Below are 15,471 nucleotides of genomic sequence, written 5' to 3' on the forward strand. Positions count from 1 at the left end.
TTGAGTGAAGCTGGCTCTTATCGCAGATTCTGGTGTCTGTCGAACCGGAACGAATATTTTCCAACAAACTTCATCACCGGAGCATCGCAGATGAGCCCGTACGAAACTGAGCCAAATCGGCAACGAACGTCAAACTCGAATCGCTCTTAACAGCGGAATCCGCTTGAAACGCATGAACCGCGGTATCTGCTGCTGCTTGAGCCGCTGAAGAAAGACGCGAATCAGCCGGCTGCCGTGCGCTGAAGAGCGGCTTTAAAACGCTGCCTGCTGCGGTCTGGTTTGAACATATCAGTGATTACCCTTACGACAGAATCCGTCCCTGGCGCTGTCGATAGAGATGGGGAGGTCCCCGATGTTAGTGCGGGGAAAAGATTCTGTTCCCTTTCTGCTCTGCTACCGTCGGCAACATATGTCTGCATCAGACGTTCATGTTCGTCAACGGTTACATACATTATTTCAGAAACTTTTTGCTATCTTTTTCTTCGTGAAACTTCGTCAATCCCGTTTCGTTTTCGCACACAAGGACGTTACTGTTTCCTTCCCCAAAATTGTATGCTCTTCTCATCTTAGCAATGTAGATGTGAAATTTGAGTGAAGCTGGCTCTTATCGCAGATTCTGGTGTCTGTCGAACCGGAACGAATATTTTCCAACAAACTTCATCACCGGAGCATCGCAGATGAGCCCGTACGAAACTGAGCCAAATCGGCAACGAACGTCAAACTCGAATCGCTCTTAACAGCGGAATCCGCTTGAAACGCATGAACCGCGGTATCTGCTGCTGCTTGAGCCGCTGAAGAAAGACGCGAATCAGCCGGCTGCCGTGCGCTGAATTGCGGCTTTAAAACGCTGCCTGCTGCGGTCTGGTTTGAACATATCAGTGATTACCCTTACGACAGAATCCGTCCCTGGCGCTGTCGATAGAGATGGGGAGGTCCCCGATGTTAGTGTGGGGAAAAGATTCTGTTCCCTTTCTGCTCTGCTACCGTCGGCAACATATGTCTGCATCAGACGTTCATGTTCGTCAACGGTTACATACATTATTTCAGAAACTTTTTGCTATCTTTTTCTTCGTGAAACTTCGTCAATCCCGTTTCGTTTTCGCACACAAGGACGTTACTGTTTCCTTCCCCAAAATTGTATGCTCTTCTGATCTTAGCAATGTAGATGTGAAATTTGAGTGAAGCTGGCTCTTATCGCAGATTCTGGTGTCTGTCGAACCGGAACGAATATTTTCCAACAAACTTCATCACCGGAGCATCGCAGATGAGCCCGTACGAAACTGAGCCAAATCGGCAACGAACGTCAAACTCGAATCGCTCTTAACAGCGGAATCCGCTTGAAACGCATGAACCGCGGTATCTGCTGCTGCTTGAGCCGCTGAAGAAAGACGCGAATCAGCCGGCTGCCGTGCGCTGAAGAGCGGCTTTAAAACGCTGCCTGCTGCGGTCTGGTTTGAACATATCAGTGATTACCCTTACGACAGAATCCGTCCCTGGCGCTGTCGATAGAGATGGGGAGGACCCCGATGTTAGTGTGGGGAAAAGATTCTGTTCCCTTTCTGCTCTGCTACCGTCGGCAACATATGTCTGCATCAGACGTTCATGTTCGTCAACGGTTACATACATTATTTCAGAAACTTTTTGCTATCTTTTTCTTCGTGAAACTTCCTCAATCCCGTTTCGTTTTCGCACACAAGGACGTTACTGTTTCCTTCCCCAAAATTGTATGCTCTTCTGATCTTAGCAATGTAGATGTGAAATTTGAGTGAAGCTGGCTCTTATCGCAGATTCTGGTGTCTGTCGAACCGGAACGAATATTTTCCAACAAACTTCATCACCGGAGCATCGCAGATGAGCCCGTACGAAACTGAGCCAAATCGGCAACGAACGTCAAACTCGAATCGCTCTTAACAGCGGAATCCGCTTGAAACGCATGAACCGCGGTATCTGCTGCTGCTTGAGCCGCTGAAGAAAGACGCGAATCAGCCGGCTGCCGTGCGCTGAAGAGCGGCTTTAAAACGCTGCCTGCTGCGGTCTGGTTTGAACATATCAGTGATTACCCTTACGACAGAATCCGTCCCTGGCGCTGTCGATAGAGATGGGGAGGTCCCCGATGTTAGTGTGGGGAAAAGATTCTGTTCCCTTTCTGCTCTGCTACCGTCGGCAACATATGTCTGCATCAGACGTTCATGTTCGTCAACGGTTACATACATTATTTCAGAAACTTTTTGCTATCTTTTTCTTCGTGAAACTTCCTCAATCCCGTTTCGTTTTCGCACACAAGGACGTTACTGTTTCCTTCCCCAAAATTGTATGCTCTTCTGATCTTAGCAATGTAGATGTGAAATTTGAGTGAAGCTGGCTCTTATCGCAGATTCTGGTGTCTGTCGAACCGGAACGAATATTTTCCAACAAACTTCATCACCGGAGCATCGCAGATGAGCCCGTACGAAACTGAGCCAAATCGGCAACGAACGTCAAACTCGAATCGCTCTTAACAGCGGAATCCGCTTGAAACGCATGAACCGCGGTATCTGCTGCTGCTTGAGCCGCTGAAGAAAGACGCGAATCAGCCGGCTGCCGTGCGCTGAAGAGCGGCTTTAAAACGCTGCCTGCTGCGGTCTGGTTTGAACATATCAGTGATTACCCTTACGACAGAATCCGTCCCTGGCGCTGTCGATAGAGATGGGGAGGTCCCCGATGTTAGTGCGGGGAAAAGATTCTGTTCCCTTTCTGCTCTGCTACCGTCGGCAACATATGTCTGCATCAGACGTTCATGTTCGTCAACGGTTACATACATTATTTCAGAAACTTTTTGCTATCTTTTTCTTCGTGAAACTTCGTCAATCCCGTTTCGTTTTCGCACACAAGGACGTTACTGTTTCCTTCCCCAAAATTGTATGCTCTTCTGATCTTAGCAATGTAGATGTGAAATTTGAGTGAAGCTGGCTCTTATCGCAGATTCTGGTGTCTGTCGAACCGGAACGAATATTTTCCAACAAACTTCATCACCGGAGCATCGCAGATGAGCCCGTACGAAACTGAGCCAAATCGGCAACGAACGTCAAACTCGAATCGCTCTTAACAGCGGAATCCGCTTGAAACGCATGAACCGCGGTATCTGCTGCTGCTTGAGCCGCTGAAGAAAGACGCGAATCAGCCGGCTGCCGTGCGCTGAAGAGCGGCTTTAAAACGCTGCCTGCTGCGGTCTGGTTTGAACATATCCGTGATTACCCTTACGACAGAATCCGTCCCTGGCGCTGTCGATAGAGATGGGGAGGTCCCCGATGTTAGTGCGGGGAAAAGATTCTGTTCCCTTTCTGCTCTGCTACCGTCGGCAACATATGTCTGCATCAGACGTTCATGTTCGTCAACGGTTACATACATTATTTCAGAAACTTTTTGCTATCTTTTTCTTCGTGAAACTTCCTCAATCCCGTTTCGTTTTCGCACACAAGGACGTTACTGTTTCCTTCCCCAAAATTGTATGCTCTTCTGATCTTAGCAATGTAGATGTGAAATTTGAGTGAAGCTAGCTCTTATCGCAGATTCTGGTGTCTGTCGAACCGGAACGAATATTTTCCAACAAACTTCATCACCGGAGCATCGCAGATGAGCCCGTACGAAACTGAGCCAAATCGGCAACGAACGTCAAACTCGAATCGCTCTTAACAGCGGAATCCGCTTGAAACGCATGAACCGCGGTATCTGCTGCTGCTTGAGCCGCTGAAGAAAGACGCGAATCAGCCGGCTGCCGTGCGCTGAAGAGCGGCTTTAAAACGCTGCCTGCTGCGGTCTGGTTTGAACATATCAGTGATTACCCTTACGACAGAATCCGTCCCTGGCGCTGTCGATAGAGATGGGGAGGACCCCGATGTTAGTGTGGGGAAAAGATTCTGTTCCCTTTCTGCTCTGCTACCGTTGGCAACATATGTCTGCATCAGACGTTCATGTTCGTCAACGGTTACATACATTATTTCAGAAACTTTTTGCTATCTTTTTCTTCGTGAAACTTCGTCAATCCCGTTTCGTTTTCGCACACAAGGACGTTACTGTTTCCTTCCCCAAAATTGTATGCTCTTCTGATCTTAGCAATGTAGATGTGAAATTTGAGTGAAGCTGGCTCTTATCGCAGATTCTGGTGTCTGTCGAACCGGAACGAATATTTTCCAACAAACTTCATCACCGGAGCATCGCAGATGAGCCCGTACGAAACTGAGCCAAATCGGCAACGAACGTCAAACTCGAATCGCTCTTAACAGCGGAATCCGCTTGAAACGCATGAACCGCGGTATCTGCTGCTGCTTGAGCCGCTGAAGAAAGACGCGAATCAGCCGGCTGCCGTGCGCTGAAGAGCGGCTTTAAAACGCTGCCTGCTGCGGTCTGGTTTGAACATATCAGTGATTACCCTTACGACAGAATCCGTCCCTGGCGCTGTCGATAGAGATGGGGAGGTCCCCGATGTTAGTGCGGGGAAAAGATTCTGTTCCCTTTCTGCTCTGCTACCGTCGGCAACATATGTCTGCATCAGACGTTCATGTTCGTCAACGGTTACATACATTATTTCAGAAACTTTTTGCTATCTTTTTCTTCGTGAAACTTCGTCAATCCCGTTTCGTTTTCGCACACAAGGACGTTACTGTTTCCTTCCCCAAAATTGTATGCTCTTCTGATCTTAGCAATGTAGATGTGAAATTTGAGTGAAGCTGGCTCTTATCGCAGATTCTGGTGTCTGTCGAACCGGAACGAATATTTTCCAACAAACTTCATCACCGGAGCATCGCAGATGAGCCCGTACGAAACTGAGCCAAATCGGCAACGAACGTCAAACTCGAATCGCTCTTAACAGCGGAATCCGCTTGAAACGCATGAACCGCGGTATCTGCTGCTGCTTGAGCCGCTGAAGAAAGACGCGAATCAGCCGGCTGCCGTGCGCTGAAGAGCGGCTTTAAAACGCTGCCTGCTGCGGTCTGGTTTGAACATATCAGTGATTACCCTTACGACAGAATCCGTCCCTGGCGCGGTCGATAGAGATGGGGAGGTCCCCGATGTTAGTGTGGGGAAAAGATTCTGTTCCCTTTCTGCTCTGCTACCGTCGGCAACATATGTCTGCATCAGACGTTCATGTTCGTCAACGGTTACATACATTATTTCAGAAACTTTTTGCTATCTTTTTCTTCGTGAAACTTCCTCAATCCCGTTTCGTTTTCGCACACAAGGACGTTACTGTTTCCTTCCCCAAAATTGTATGCTCTTCTGATCTTAGCAATGTAGATGTGAAATTTGAGTGAAGCTGGCTCTTATCGCAGATTCTGGTGTCTGTCGAACCGGAACGAATATTTTCCAACAAACTTCATCACCGGAGCATCGCAGATGAGCCCGTACGAAACTGAGCCAAATCGGCAACGAACGTCAAACTCGAATCGCTCTTAACAGCGGAATCCGCTTGAAACGCATGAACCGCGGTATCTGCTGCTGCTTGAGCCGCTGAAGAAAGACGCGAATCAGCCGGCTGCCGTGCGCTGAAGAGCGGCTTTAAAACGCTGCCTGCTGCGGTCTGGTTTGAACATATCCGTGATTACCCTTACGACAGAATCCGTCCCTGGCGCTGTCGATAGAGATGGGGAGGTCCCCGATGTTAGTGCGGGGAAAAGATTCTGTTCCCTTTCTGCTCTGCTACCGTCGGCAACATATGTCTGCATCAGACGTTCATGTTCGTCAACGGTTACATACATTATTTCAGAAACTTTTTGCTATCTTTTTCTTCGTGAAACTTCCTCAATCCCGTTTCGTTTTCGCACACAAGGACGTTACTGTTTCCTTCCCCAAAATTGTATGCTCTTCTGATCTTAGCAATGTAGATGTGAAATTTGAGTGAAGCTGGCTCTTATCGCAGATTCTGGTGTCTGTCGAACCGGAACGAATATTTTCCAACAAACTTCATCACCGGAGCATCGCAGATGAGCCCGTACGAAACTGAGCCAAATCGGCAACGAACGTCAAACTCGAATCGCTCTTAACAGCGGAATCCGCTTGAAACGCATGAACCGCGGTATCTGCTGCTGCTTGAGCCGCTGAAGAAAGACGCGAATCAGCCGGCTGCCGTGCGCTGAAGAGCGGCTTTAAAACGCTGCCTGCTGCGGTCTGGTTTGAACATATCAGTGATTACCCTTACGACAGAATCCGTCCCTGGCGCTGTCGATAGAGATGGGGAGGACCCCGATGTTAGTGCGGGGAAAAGATTCTGTTCCCTTTCTGCTCTGCTACCGTCGGCAACATATGTCTGCATCAGACGTTCATGTTCGTCAACGGTTACATACATTATTTCAGAAACATTTTGCTATCTTTTTCTTCGTGAAACTTCGTCAATCCCGTTTCGTTTTCGCACACAAGGACGTTACTGTTTCCTTCCCCAAAATTGTATGCTCTTCTGATCTTAGCAATGTAGATGTGAAATTTGAGTGAAGCTGGCTCTTATCGCAGATTCTGGTGTCTGTCGAACCGGAACGAATATTTTCCAACAAACTTCATCACCGGAGCATCGCAGATGAGCCCGTACGAAACTGAGCCAAATCGGCAACGAACGTCAAACTCGAATCGCTCTTAACAGCGGAATCCGCTTGAAACGCATGAACCGCGGTATCTGCTGCTGCTTGAGCCGCTGAAGAAAGACGCGAATCAGCCGGCTGCCGTGCGCTGAAGAGCGGCTTTAAAACGCTGCCTGCTGCGGTCTGGTTTGAACATATCAGTGATTACCCTTACGACAGAATCCGTCCCTGGCGCTGTCGATAGAGATGGGGAGGACCCCGATGTTAGTGTGGGGAAAAGATTCTGTTCCCTTTCTGCTCTGCTACCGTCGGCAACATATGTCTGCATCAGACGTTCATGTTCGTCAACGGTTACATACATTATTTCAGAAACTTTTTGCTATCTTTTTCTTCGTGAAACTTCCTCAATCCCGTTTCGTTTTCGCACACAAGGACGTTACTGTTTCCTTCCCCAAAATTGTATGCTCTTCTGATCTTAGCAATGTAGATGTGAAATTTGAGTGAAGCTGGCTCTTATCGCAGATTCTGGTGTCTGTCGAACCGGAACGAATATTTTCCAACAAACTTCATCACCGGAGCATCGCAGATGAGCCCGTACGAAACTGAGCCAAATCGGCAACGAACGTCAAACTCGAATCGCTCTTAACAGCGGAATCCGCTTGAAACGCATGAACCGCGGTATCTGCTGCTGCTTGAGCCGCTGAAGAAAGACGCGAATCAGCCGGCTGCCGTGCGCTGAAGAGCGGCTTTAAAACGCTGCCTGCTGCGGTCTGGTTTGAACCTATCAGTGATTACCCTTACGACAGAATCCGTCCCTGGCGCGGTCGATAGAGATGGGGAGGTCCCCGATGTTAGTGTGGGGAAAAGATTCTGTTCCCTTTCTGCTCTGCTACCGTCGGCAACATATGTCTGCATCAGACGTTCATGTTCGTCAACGGTTACATACATTATTTCAGAAACTTTTTGCTATCTTTTTCTTCGTGAAACTTCCTCAATCCCGTTTCGTTTTCGCACACAAGGACGTTACTGTTTCCTTCCCCAAAATTGTATGCTCTTCTGATCTTAGCAATGTAGATGTGAAATTTGAGTGAAGCTGGCTCTTATCGCAGATTCTGGTGTCTGTCGAACCGGAACGAATATTTTCCAACAAACTTCATCACCGGAGCATCGCAGATGAGCCCGTACGAAACTGAGCCAAATCGGCAACGAACGTCAAACTCGAATCGCTCTTAACAGCGGAATCCGCTTGAAACGCATGAACCGCGGTATCTGCTGCTGCTTGAGCCGCTGAAGAAAGACGCGAATCAGCCGGCTGCCGTGCGCTGAAGAGCGGCTTTAAAACGCTGCCTGCTGCGGTCTGGTTTGAACATATCAGTGATTACCCTTACGACAGAATCCGTCCCTGGCGCTGTCGATAGAGATGGGGAGGTCCCCGATGTTAGTGTGGGGAAAAGATTCTGTTCCCTTTCTGCTCTGCTACCGTCGGCAACATATGTCTGCATCAGACGTTCATGTTCGTCAACGGTTACATACATTATTTCAGAAACTTTTTGCTATCTTTTTCTTCGTGAAACTTCCTCAATCCCGTTTCGTTTTCGCACACAAGGACGTTACTGTTTCCTTCCCCAAAATTGTATGCTCTTCTGATCTTAGCAATGTAGATGTGAAATTTGAGTGAAGCTGGCTCTTATCGCAGATTCTGGTGTCTGTCGAACCGGAACGAATATTTTCCAACAAACTTCATCACCGGAGCATCGCAGATGAGCCCGTACGAAACTGAGCCAAATCGGCAACGAACGTCAAACTCGAATCGCTCTTAACAGCGGAATCCGCTTGAAACGCATGAACCGCGGTATCTGCTGCTGCTTGAGCCGCTGAAGAAAGACGCGAATCAGCCGGCTGCCGTGCGCTGAAGAGCGGCTTTAAAACGCTGCCTGCTGCGGTCTGGTTTGAACATATCAGTGATTACCCTTACGACAGAATCCGTCCCTGGCGCTGTCGATAGAGATGGGGAGGTCCCCGATGTTAGTGCGGGGAAAAGATTCTGTTCCCTTTCTGCTCTGCTACCGTCGGCAACATATGTCTGCATCAGACGTTCATGTTCGTCAACGGTTACATACATTATTTCAGAAACTTTTTGCTATCTTTTTCTTCGTGAAACTTCCTCAATCCCGTTTCGTTTTCGCACACAAGGACGTTACTGTTTCCTTCCCCAAAATTGTATGCTCTTCTGATCTTAGCAATGTAGATGTGAAATTTGAGTGAAGCTAGCTCTTATCGCAGATTCTGGTGTCTGTCGAACCGGAACGAATATTTTCCAACAAACTTCATCACCGGAGCATCGCAGATGAGCCCGTACGAAACTGAGCCAAATCGGCAACGAACGTCAAACTCGAATCGCTCTTAACAGCGGAATCCGCTTGAAACGCATGAACCGCGGTATCTGCTGCTGCTTGAGCCGCTGAAGAAAGACGCGAATCAGCCGGCTGCCGTGCGCTGAAGAGCGGCTTTAAAACGCTGCCTGCTGCGGTCTGGTTTGAACATATCAGTGATTACCCTTACGACAGAATCCGTCCCTGGCGCTGTCGATAGAGATGGGGAGGACCCCGATGTTAGTGTGGGGAAAAGATTCTGTTCCCTTTCTGCTCTGCTACCGTTGGCAACATATGTCTGCATCAGACGTTCATGTTCGTCAACGGTTACATACATTATTTCAGAAACTTTTTGCTATCTTTTTCTTCGTGAAACTTCGTCAATCCCGTTTCGTTTTCGCACACAAGGACGTTACTGTTTCCTTCCCCAAAATTGTATGCTCTTCTGATCTTAGCAATGTAGATGTGAAATTTGAGTGAAGCTGGCTCTTATCGCAGATTCTGGTGTCTGTCGAACCGGAACGAATATTTTCCAACAAACTTCATCACCGGAGCATCGCAGATGAGCCCGTACGAAACTGAGCCAAATCGGCAACGAACGTCAAACTCGAATCGCTCTTAACAGCGGAATCCGCTTGAAACGCATGAACCGCGGTATCTGCTGCTGCTTGAGCCGCTGAAGAAAGACGCGAATCAGCCGGCTGCCGTGCGCTGAAGAGCGGCTTTAAAACGCTGCCTGCTGCGGTCTGGTTTGAACATATCAGTGATTACCCTTACGACAGAATCCGTCCCTGGCGCTGTCGATAGAGATGGGGAGGTCCCCGATGTTAGTGCGGGGAAAAGATTCTGTTCCCTTTCTGCTCTGCTACCGTCGGCAACATATGTCTGCATCAGACGTTCATGTTCGTCAACGGTTACATACATTATTTCAGAAACTTTTTGCTATCTTTTTCTTCGTGAAACTTCGTCAATCCCGTTTCGTTTTCGCACACAAGGACGTTACTGTTTCCTTCCCCAAAATTGTATGCTCTTCTGATCTTAGCAATGTAGATGTGAAATTTGAGTGAAGCTGGCTCTTATCGCAGATTCTGGTGTCTGTCGAACCGGAACGAATATTTTCCAACAAACTTCATCACCGGAGCATCGCAGATGAGCCCGTACGAAACTGAGCCAAATCGGCAACGAACGTCAAACTCGAATCGCTCTTAACAGCGGAATCCGCTTGAAACGCATGAACCGCGGTATCTGCTGCTGCTTGAGCCGCTGAAGAAAGACGCGAATCAGCCGGCTGCCGTGCGCTGAAGAGCGGCTTTAAAACGCTGCCTGCTGCGGTCTGGTTTGAACATATCAGTGATTACCCTTACGACAGAATCCGTCCCTGGCGCGGTCGATAGAGATGGGGAGGTCCCCGATGTTAGTGTGGGGAAAAGATTCTGTTCCCTTTCTGCTCTGCTACCGTCGGCAACATATGTCTGCATCAGACGTTCATGTTCGTCAACGGTTACATACATTATTTCAGAAACTTTTTGCTATCTTTTTCTTCGTGAAACTTCCTCAATCCCGTTTCGTTTTCGCACACAAGGACGTTACTGTTTCCTTCCCCAAAATTGTATGCTCTTCTGATCTTAGCAATGTAGATGTGAAATTTGAGTGAAGCTGGCTCTTATCGCAGATTCTGGTGTCTGTCGAACCGGAACGAATATTTTCCAACAAACTTCATCACCGGAGCATCGCAGATGAGCCCGTACGAAACTGAGCCAAATCGGCAACGAACGTCAAACTCGAATCGCTCTTAACAGCGGAATCCGCTTGAAACGCATGAACCGCGGTATCTGCTGCTGCTTGAGCCGCTGAAGAAAGACGCGAATCAGCCGGCTGCCGTGCGCTGAAGAGCGGCTTTAAAACGCTGCCTGCTGCGGTCTGGTTTGAACATATCCGTGATTACCCTTACGACAGAATCCGTCCCTGGCGCTGTCGATAGAGATGGGGAGGTCCCCGATGTTAGTGCGGGGAAAAGATTCTGTTCCCTTTCTGCTCTGCTACCGTCGGCAACATATGTCTGCATCAGACGTTCATGTTCGTCAACGGTTACATACATTATTTCAGAAACTTTTTGCTATCTTTTTCTTCGTGAAACTTCCTCAATCCCGTTTCGTTTTCGCACACAAGGACGTTACTGTTTCCTTCCCCAAAATTGTATGCTCTTCTGATCTTAGCAATGTAGATGTGAAATTTGAGTGAAGCTGGCTCTTATCGCAGATTCTGGTGTCTGTCGAACCGGAACGAATATTTTCCAACAAACTTCATCACCGGAGCATCGCAGATGAGCCCGTACGAAACTGAGCCAAATCGGCAACGAACGTCAAACTCGAATCGCTCTTAACAGCGGAATCCGCTTGAAACGCATGAACCGCGGTATCTGCTGCTGCTTGAGCCGCTGAAGAAAGACGCGAATCAGCCGGCTGCCGTGCGCTGAAGAGCGGCTTTAAAACGCTGCCTGCTGCGGTCTGGTTTGAACATATCAGTGATTACCCTTACGACAGAATCCGTCCCTGGCGCTGTCGATAGAGATGGGGAGGACCCCGATGTTAGTGTGGGGAAAAGATTCTGTTCCCTTTCTGCTCTGCTACCGTCGGCAACATATGTCTGCATCAGACGTTCATGTTCGTCAACGGTTACATACATTATTTCAGAAACATTTTGCTATCTTTTTCTTCGTGAAACTTCGTCAATCCCGTTTCGTTTTCGCACACAAGGACGTTACTGTTTCCTTCCCCAAAATTGTATGCTCTTCTGATCTTAGCAATGTAGATGTGAAATTTGAGTGAAGCTGGCTCTTATCGCAGATTCTGGTGTCTGTCGAACCGGAACGAATATTTTCCAACAAACTTCATCACCGGAGCATCGCAGATGAGCCCGTACGAAACTGAGCCAAATCGGCAACGAACGTCAAACTCGAATCGCTCTTAACAGCGGAATCCGCTTGAAACGCATGAACCGCGGTATCTGCTGCTGCTTGAGCCGCTGAAGAAAGACGCGAATCAGCCGGCTGCCGTGCGCTGAAGAGCGGCTTTAAAACGCTGCCTGCTGCGGTCTGGTTTGAACATATCAGTGATTACCCTTACGACAGAATCTGTCCCTGGCGCTGTCGATAGAGATGGGGAGGACCCCGATGTTAGTGTGGGGAAAAGATTCTGTTCCCTTTCTGCTCTGCTACCGTCGGCAACATATGTCTGCATCAGACGTTCATGTTCGTCAACGGTTACATACATTATTTCAGAAACTTTTTGCTATCTTTTTCTTCGTGAAACTTCCTCAATCCCGTTTCGTTTTCGCACACAAGGACGTTACTGTTTCCTTCCCCAAAATTGTATGCTCTTCTGATCTTAGCAATGTAGATGTGAAATTTGAGTGAAGCTGGCTCTTATCGCAGATTCTGGTGTCTGTCGAACCGGAACGAATATTTTCCAACAAACTTCATCACCGGAGCATCGCAGATGAGCCCGTACGAAACTGAGCCAAATCGGCAACGAACGTCAAACTCGAATCGCTCTTAACAGCGGAATCCGCTTGAAACGCATGAACCGCGGTATCTGCTGCTGCTTGAGCCGCTGAAGAAAGACGCGAATCAGCCGGCTGCCGTGCGCTGAAGAGCGGCTTTAAAACGCTGCCTGCTGCGGTCTGGTTTGAACCTATCAGTGATTACCCTTACGACAGAATCCGTCCCTGGCGCGGTCGATAGAGATGGGGAGGTCCCCGATGTTAGTGTGGGGAAAAGATTCTGTTCCCTTTCTGCTCTGCTACCGTCGGCAACATATGTCTGCATCAGACGTTCATGTTCGTCAACGGTTACATACATTATTTCAGAAACTTTTTGCTATCTTTTTCTTCGTGAAACTTCCTCAATCCCGTTTCGTTTTCGCACACAAGGACGTTACTGTTTCCTTCCCCAAAATTGTATGCTCTTCTGATCTTAGCAATGTAGATGTGAAATTTGAGTGAAGCTGGCTCTTATCGCAGATTCTGGTGTCTGTCGAACCGGAACGAATATTTTCCAACAAACTTCATCACCGGAGCATCGCAGATGAGCCCGTACGAAACTGAGCCAAATCGGCAACGAACGTCAAACTCGAATCGCTCTTAACAGCGGAATCCGCTTGAAACGCATGAACCGCGGTATCTGCTGCTGCTTGAGCCGCTGAAGAAAGACGCGAATCAGCCGGCTGCCGTGCGCTGAATTGCGGCTTTAAAACGCTGCCTGCTGCGGTCTGGTTTGAACATATCAGTGATTACCCTTACGACAGAATCCGTCCCTGGCGCTGTCGATAGAGATGGGGAGGACCCCGATGTTAGTGCGGGGAAAAGATTCTGTTCCCTTTCTGCTCTGCTACCGTCGGCAACATATGTCTGCATCAGACGTTCATGTTCGTCAACGGTTACATACATTATTTCAGAAACTTTTTGCTATCTTTTTCTTCGTGAAACTTCCTCAATCCCGTTTCGTTTTCGCACACAAGGACGTTACTGTTTCCTTCCCCAAAATTGTATGCTCTTCTGATCTTAGCAATGTAGATGTGAAATTTGAGTGAAGCTGGCTCTTATCGCAGATTCTGGTGTCTGTCGAACCGGAACGAATATTTTCCAACAAACTTCATCACCGGAGCATCGCAGATGAGCCCGTACGAAACTGAGCCAAATCGGCAACGAACGTCAAACTCGAATCGCTCTTAACAGCGGAATCCGCTTGAAACGCATGAACCGCGGTATCTGCTGCTGCTTGAGCCGCTGAAGAAAGACGCGAATCAGCCGGCTGCCGTGCGCTGAAGAGCGGCTTTAAAACGCTGCCTGCTGCGGTCTGGTTTGAACATATCAGTGATTACCCTTACGACAGAATCCGTCCCTGGCGCTGTCGATAGAGATGGGGAGGTCCCCGATGTTAGTGTGGGGAAAAGATTCTGTTCCCTTTCTGCTCTGCTACCGTCGGCAACATATGTCTGCATCAGACGTTCATGTTCGTCAACGGTTACATACATTATTTCAGAAACTTTTTGCTATCTTTTTCTTCGTGAAACTTCCTCAATCCCGTTTCGTTTTCGCACACAAGGACGTTACTGTTTCCTTCCCCAAAATTGTATGCTCTTCTGATCTTAGCAATGTAGATGTGAAATTTGAGTGAAGCTGGCTCTTATCGCAGATTCTGGTGTCTGTCGAACCGGAACGAATATTTTCCAACAAACTTCATCACCGGAGCATCGCAGATGAGCCCGTACGAAACTGAGCCAAATCGGCAACGAACGTCAAACTCGAATCGCTCTTAACAGCGGAATCCGCTTGAAACGCATGAACCGCGGTATCTGCTGCTGCTTGAGCCGCTGAAGAAAGACGCGAATCAGCCGGCTGCCGTGCGCTGAAGAGCGGCTTTAAAACGCTGCCTGCTGCGGTCTGGTTTGAACATATCAGTGATTACCCTTACGACAGAATCCGTCCCTGGCGCTGTCGATAGAGATGGGGAGGACCCCGATGTTAGTGTGGGGAAAAGATTCTGTTCCCTTTCTGCTCTGCTACCGTCGGCAACATATGTCTGCATCAGACGTTCATGTTCGTCAACGGTTACATACATTATTTCAGAAACTTTTTGCTATCTTTTTCTTCGTGAAACTTCCTCAATCCCGTTTCGTTTTCGCACACAAGGACGTTACTGTTTCCTTCCCCAAAATTGTATGCTCTTCTGATCTTAGCAATGTAGATGTGAAATTTGAGTGAAGCTGGCTCTTATCGCAGATTCTGGTGTCTGTCGAACCGGAACGAATATTTTCCAACAAACTTCATCACCGGAGCATCGCAGATGAGCCCGTACGAAACTGAGCCAAATCGGCAACGAACGTCAAACTCGAATCGCTCTTAACAGCGGAATCCGCTTGAAACGCATGAACCGCGGTATCTGCTGCTGCTTGAGCCGCTGAAGAAAGACGCGAATCAGCCGGCTGCCGTGCGCTGAAGAGCGGCTTTAAAACGCTGCCTGCTGCGGTCTGGTTTGAACATATCAGTGATTACCCTTACGACAGAATCCGTCCCTGGCGCTGTCGATAGAGATGGGGAGGTCCCCGATGTTAGTGTGGGGAAAAGATTCTGTTCCCTTTCTGCTCTGCTACCGTCGGCAACATATGTCTGCATCAGACGTTCATGTTCGTCAACGGTTACATACATTATTTCAGAAACTTTTTGCTATCTTTTTCTTCGTGAAACTTCGTCAATCCCGTTTCGTTTTCGCACACAAGGACGTTACTGTTTCCTTCCCCAAAATTGTATGCTCTTCTGATCTTAGCAATGTAGATGTGAAATTTGAGTGAAGCTGGCTCTTATCGCAGATTCTGGTGTCTGTCGAACCGGAACGAATATTTTCCAACAAACTTCATCACCGGAGCATCGCAGATGAGCCCGTACGAAACTGAGCCAAATCGGCAACGAACGTCAAACTCGAATCGCTCTTAACAGCGGAATCCGCTTGAAACGCATGAACCGCGGTATCTGCTGCTGCTTGAGCCGCTGAA

This window comes from Cyrtonyx montezumae, unplaced genomic scaffold, assembly GCF_038088225.1.
Source record: "Cyrtonyx montezumae isolate F1298 unplaced genomic scaffold, pur_monq_1.0 scaffold_20, whole genome shotgun sequence".
NCBI lineage: Eukaryota > Metazoa > Chordata > Aves > Galliformes > Odontophoridae > Cyrtonyx > Cyrtonyx montezumae.